We start from the raw sequence: 6,910 nt of genomic DNA, 5'->3' as shown, positions 1-6,910 counted from the left end.
TAGCTGCAACCGCACACTATATAGACCCACTTTGGTGCATGTATAAGAAAATTATTGCTTTCAGAATTATTGAATTTTCTCACAATGCTAATAATATATATAATGTTATTATCAGTATTGTTAGATAATATAATTGTGAGACTAAAATTCGGTCTTTTACTTTTGATAATGCTAGTGTTAATAAGGTAGTTGTCGATAAATTGAGTAGGACATTTCAACCTGATTTTGGTGGGTATTTGTTTCATATTCGTTGTGTGTGTCATATATTGAATTTAATTGTGCAATATGGCTTAAAACATATAAAGGATGAATTTCAAAGGATTAGGAATGCATTAGTATATATTACGATCTCTCCTAGTAGAAAACAAGCATTTGTAGATTTTTGTGCCAAACTAGGAGTGACAACTGCTAAAACATTTGTTAGCGACATAGACCATAGATGGAGCTCTACTTACTCACTATTGAAGTCATGTGAAAGTTTCGAAAATTTAATAACTGACTTTTATAACAATAGACACATTAGAAGTGATGACGATGACATGTTAAATGAATTCGATTGGATTTTAGCTTTGAAAGTTAAACAATTTTTGACATCTTTTTATGAGACCACAAAGATTTTATCCGACATTTATTATCGTACAAATTGTATGGTGTTTGAATGCCTTTATATAATTGCAAGAACATTCCATAAATATAAAAATGATCGTGCTTTTAGTGAAATTATAATTGCTATGGAATTAAAGTTTAGAAAATATTGGAAAGAACTGCCTATGTTATTTCCTTTAGCACGCGCAATGGACCCTCGATATAATATTTCAGGAACTAAATACGTAATTGATCAAATCAATAAAGCTTTAATACTTGATACATCTATCACATATAAGAATTTAGAGCAAACATTATGTGGAATGTATGATTTATATGCGGAAAGAATGGGTGTGAATGTTAGTCGGGTACCTTCTGCACCTACTCCTTCTGATGAAATTGAAAAGGATGATGCCGAAATATTGAATTTATTTTAAGGCATTAATACATTTAGATATGATGCAACTGCAATGTGTTCATCTAGTGCCATATCTTTTACATTTGCATCTCATCAAACATTGGGCGAAACTCAAAATGTGATGCCTGTCGAATTAATTGATTATTTCAATCATAATATGCCAACAAACAGAACAATTAAAAAAAGTTCAGAAGAAGTAATTGAATTTTGGCGAAAGTATGAAAGACGTTGGCCAATTGTTTTTACAATTGCGAAAGATCTGCTGACACCTCCGGTTAGCACTGTTGCTTCGGGATCTGCTTTTAGTGCAGGTAAAAGGGTTTTGACCGATGTCAGGAGCTGACTGAAAGAAGATATTTTGGAACCGTTAATGTGCGTGAAGGATTGACAGGACACTCATTTTCAACTACAAGATAAATACGCTGAAATCGCACATCGTCAGGTAAGTGATATTTGATCTAATTATATTAATCAAGATTTCTTTATTTTTTAATTATTAAATTTAATTTTCTTTAAAAAATTGTACACATTACAACAAGTTGTTCGTGTACAATTTTTTACTTCGCCTACTTAAAATTGATATAGCCGGTCTCAAACCCGGATAAACGAGGAGGGTTTACATTTTATTTACTTTAAAAAGAAATCTAAAAAATATATTTTTTGTAAATGTATTTCAAAAAATAATTTGTTTTCATTATATAAATATTTTATACTTTATAAAAAATATTGCAATATAATATAAATTAAAAAATAAAAATTGTTTTCATTAAATTATTTGTTTTTTTTAACACTTTTTATTTTTTTTAAAAGTGTTTTCTATTATTTCATTTATTTGTACAACTCTTTAAAAAAAAAAAAAAAAGGACGAGCCCACGAGCCAAAGCTCGGATCGGCCCACAAGCTCGTGGGCCGAGCCGAGCTCGTCCAAATTCAACGAGTCGAGCCGGGCCAAACTCGTGAGATTAAGGATCGAGCCGATTGCCACCACTAGCTACTGCTCTTCAGCTTTGTCAACCTTGGTCTCAAAAGCTTATACAAAGACTTTGTAGCATTGGTTCACAATCGTTAATATTCTAATTAAATTCTACTTGCTCTCAAAGAGCATAATAAAATAGATCTAACATAAATTATTTTTTTAATCTTAAAGAGTAAATTCTTACATAATTTATTGTTCTAAACAATAATATGTTATTGCTCCTGAAGAGTATTAAATTATAGTTTTCATTATTTCAGAAGAATATTGATATATTGTGTTTGAAGAAATAGTAATAAAATATAATGTGTTATTGAAGTGGCACGGTTCTAGAAGAATATATATCTCATTGTGTTCCCTAAGAAACATAAATTAAATTACTTAATATTGTGTTTTAATTTTTTTTTTTAAAAAAAAGTATTTTTATAATTTTATTAATATTCAAGAAGATATTAGTTTATTGCTCCGGAAAAGCATAAGATTTAGTTTTTTAATATTCTCAAAGAACTTTCTATTATTTCTTTTTGAAAAAGTATAAATCTTGAAATGTTGAAAAAATTAAGATGAATTTTTAAGATATCTGTTTCGAAGATAGTGAAACTATGAAAAAAAATTCTTTAAAATAAAAAGTACTTCTTATAATTAACATTAGCGGAAAATAATATTGATACAATATGAGGTGCATCAAATATCATTGAAGGTTCCGAAGATCCTGTATTATTTTATCTAATGATACAAAATTATATATTAATAATACACTTTATGCAAGCAAATCTTAAAAAAAAAAATTTTAAATAAAAAATTGATTAGTTTTAAAGATAGTCAATGCAATGAATATCACATGGAGAATGTGCAAGAAAAAATATAGAATATCTTTACCTAACTTTTTTTATATCTGACCAGAAGCAAACAAAAGAAAAACTTTTGACACTCTATTCTCGCATGTACTATACGTACATTAATGAAAATGATTGAGTCAAATATTATAACAAACTCGAAGTTCGTTAACCCTATAGTGATCTATATAATATGGAATGATTGTATTATTATATTGGAATCAACAGTGCAAAAATTTACAGAATTTGGACAGTCTGAGCAACTGTGATAAAAACATTGATATCTCAACATTCGTGGTCTAATCGTCATGAAATTTGGACAAGATGTTCACAACTCATTGTATTTTTAAATCAATGTATTCTTATCAAAATCTAACGGCTTATTTGTGGGGACAGTAGAAAATTTTAAGTTTTATAAAAAAAATTCAAACTTATATCTTTGAAGAATATAAAATTTTCAACTATTTAACGCTTTCTAAAGTTTTCAAATTCAAGTATGAAAATTATTTAAAAGTCTTTCTATACTGCTATATATTATACTTGTAAATTATTAGATTAATTAAATATTTTGATTTATCTTGTGCTCTTGAAGAAGCACAACTAGAAATTACATTTATACTAAAGAAATATGGTGTTGATATTCTAGGAAAATCATAACCCACACCTTATGTAAATGTTCTAGACAGAATTATTTGCTCCTGAAGAGCATGTCGGTAAAATTTCAATATTTCAGAAAAATATTGATATATTGCTCCAGAAGAAACAAAAATAATATATATTAATATTCTTGAAGAATACCATATTGTGTTTGTGAAGAAGCACAAATATATGCATATTAATATTTTTAGAAAAATACTATGATTAATTTAATATATCAATATTCCTAAAAAATATTGTTTTATTACTTGTTAGTAATCATAACCAAGTATATAACAATATTTTAGAAGAATACGTTTTGATACTACAGAAGGGTTAAATTGTGTTACGTGAGAGAATAAATTTTACTATTGATAGTAATTTATTCCCCTCTAAATTAAAGTGAAATGTAATAAGTTTCTAAAATGTGTGGTAGAATTGGAATGAATACACTATTGACTCAAAATTTTAATTAATGAATGTATTATTGTTCGGCATGACCAGTTGGATCATATTGCATCAATAATGATATGAAATAAAAAATTTAAATGGACATTCAACAAAGAACCTGAATCTTCAGTCCAATAAATTCCTATACGTTATTTGTTTTTTTTTTTTTTATCGAAAATTGATCATCGCTAGTTAAAAATAGGGATTGAATTCATTATATTTCTGAAAATTAATCAGGGTGATAAATGGGGCCCATTATCCTTCACGTAGACCATCTAAATATTATTTGTATTTAATAGATTTAACATGTATGCTTGATGATTGCATGATGTTTGTAACTTATAGTTTGCAAAATTACTTCTCAAATTTTAAATTATCAGTAGAATTTTCAGATTATATAATTAAGACGGTGTACCCTCTTAATCTAGTAATTGTAAATCTCAACATTTTAATATGCGTTAGATGAAATGTTGATAAATGATTCAACATTATTGATTGTTATACACCTCCAATTAATTTAATTGAAAACGAAGTACTTTCCATTTCTATTTAGGAAATGTTATTACGTGTCATGTCAACATCATAGTCATCCCTACTATAACTAGGCATATGGTCCGAGCCAATTTTTTCATCAAATAATTTTGATAACGTAGTATATGTAAAATTGATCCACCACAATGCATTGATATGGAAAGTAAATAATTTTGAGAATAAATGAGTTGTTCGAACTTTTTATTTCAAACTAATGATATTTTATAACATGATTTGCGATTATCAATTTGAGTAGACAATTTTCTCAGTATTAGGGAGAAGAACTAAGAAACTAAAATAATGTACAAATGCATAATTATTTAAATTCTTACAAAAATAATTCGAACCAAAAGTTCGAAAGATATTTAAGTGCATTTACTGACCAAAGAGATCAACAACATCTCATATACAAACTTTGAATGCTCTAACTCGAATTAATGTCTTGGTAATATTATATTTGAATTTATGGCATGCTTGAAACATTATGATATTTGATTCTAATATAAAAATTTCAGACAAAAATGGAGAAATTAACAAAGATGGTTCCTTTCTCTTAATGAATATTTAGACATAACAAATTATAAAACTTTAGAAGATCTTCAGGTTTTTGATATATTGAAAATTGAGATATGTCAATAATTTATGTCATTACGAAAAAAAGAATTGAAGAGAAAAAATTGTTGCACGCCTATTGGATAGAGCCACTAAATCAAGTTATAGTTTAGGTAAATGAAATATGACCGTCTTACTAGGAATGACAATCAAGCTCACCGGCTAGGGTCGCCCGTAGCTCGAATGCACCGAGCCTTGGGTCACCTGTGGCTCGGAGGCATCGAGCTAAGGCTCGGGCCGAGCCCTATTTCAGAGAGTCGGCTCTAGTTGGGCCATTCCGTTAATAAAAAAAGAGAAAGAAACTCAATTTACTGTCAGTTGAGGTAGCAAATAGCTGCCAAACATGCAGCTAAGAGTGAGAGAAAAAGAAGAAAAATCAAGCTGGCTCGTTAAGGCTCGAGCTGAAAGCTCATGTCGAGCCTTAATTTTTTGACCGAACTTTTGCTTGGCTTGGGCCAAAAAAGGTCCGCCTTAGAAAAGCCAAGCCGAGCCCGAGCCAGGAGTTTCCACTCACAAGCTGGTTCTGTTCGTTGACACCCCTACGCCTTACCAATAGTTAAAACTCAATCGAGAGATATTTCAACTTATATATGAATTCGAGGATATCGAAATAAATTCATTGACGCATATCGATCGAAAATATGATTGGCCAAATAAAAGGACACAATCTTATTAAATTCGAATTTATTAAGAAATTTGGAGTTCCTGGACTTCCAGCCCAAAAATCAAAATGTGTATACTTATGTGAAAAAGAAATGAGAAAAATAATGTCACAAAATGATGAACGACTCTTAAAATACTGAATTTCGTGGTGGATGAAATCATTGTTTGTATCTTGTTATCATAACAATGCATGAAACTTGAAATACGGTTACAATCAATTCATATAGCATGACTATTAATATTATCTCTGACAGATTTGATGTGCCTGATACATAATTTTAGAGATATTATATGAGGGAGGAGTAAATACACGCCGTACTCTTTTTCCCTTGAATAAAGTTTTATCTCATTGGGTTTTCTTCACAAGATTTTTAACGAGACAACTTTTATGCCTATTCAAAAGAATAATGTACTCTTTTCCTTAATTAGAATTTTTCTATAGATTTTTACGAATAAGGTTTTAAGGAGGCATATTTTTTATTTAATGGATATCCAATTACATATAAAGATATTAACCCTCAAAATAATGCTTTTATATGTATGAAACTCGCAAAAAGATCAACAAAATCTATTTTTCAATCATCATGTTACTACGATCACAAAATTTTTATAAATATCTTGTACGTAGACGATATTGATTGAATACCTACAAGATAACATGAGATATATTTCACCAAAATTTGCAATTTTAAAAATACTGATTTAAAAGACAATGATGAATTGATACAAGAATTGAAATCAATGGGAGTAACTGTACTCTTTTTCTTTTGATCAATTTTGTCCCACTAGATTTTTTTGACAATGTTTTAACGATACAAATATTTTGTAATGTAACATTGAAGGGGGGTGTTATAAATAATATGATTATTATTGAATGAAAATTATACCGTTGTAGCCCTAGTTTTTATTACCATTGTGTTCCTAATTATTCTCTCTAGATATATGTGATTTTGGTTATTAATTATACACACAAGTCAATTAACTTCTACTTTGTTTTCTCTTTTTTCTCTAATTTATAACAGTTTGATGAATTTTCTCGTCTACTACAATTATTTGAAGAACAGTGGTAAATTGGTTGTATAATCAATGTCAATGTATGCTGTGATTGGGAGGTTTTGGATCAATTGGAAATTGTTGGATTCGACCCAAATATGTGAAATAGAAAAGTTCTATTAGGGAAAGGAAAAAGAGCTATTGTTTAGCGAT

Source organism: Olea europaea, chromosome 18 (assembly GCF_002742605.1).
Source record: "Olea europaea var. sylvestris chromosome 18, O_europaea_v1, whole genome shotgun sequence".
Classification (NCBI taxonomy): domain Eukaryota; kingdom Viridiplantae; phylum Streptophyta; class Magnoliopsida; order Lamiales; family Oleaceae; genus Olea; species Olea europaea.
Note: the sequence above shows the minus strand (reverse complement) of the source record.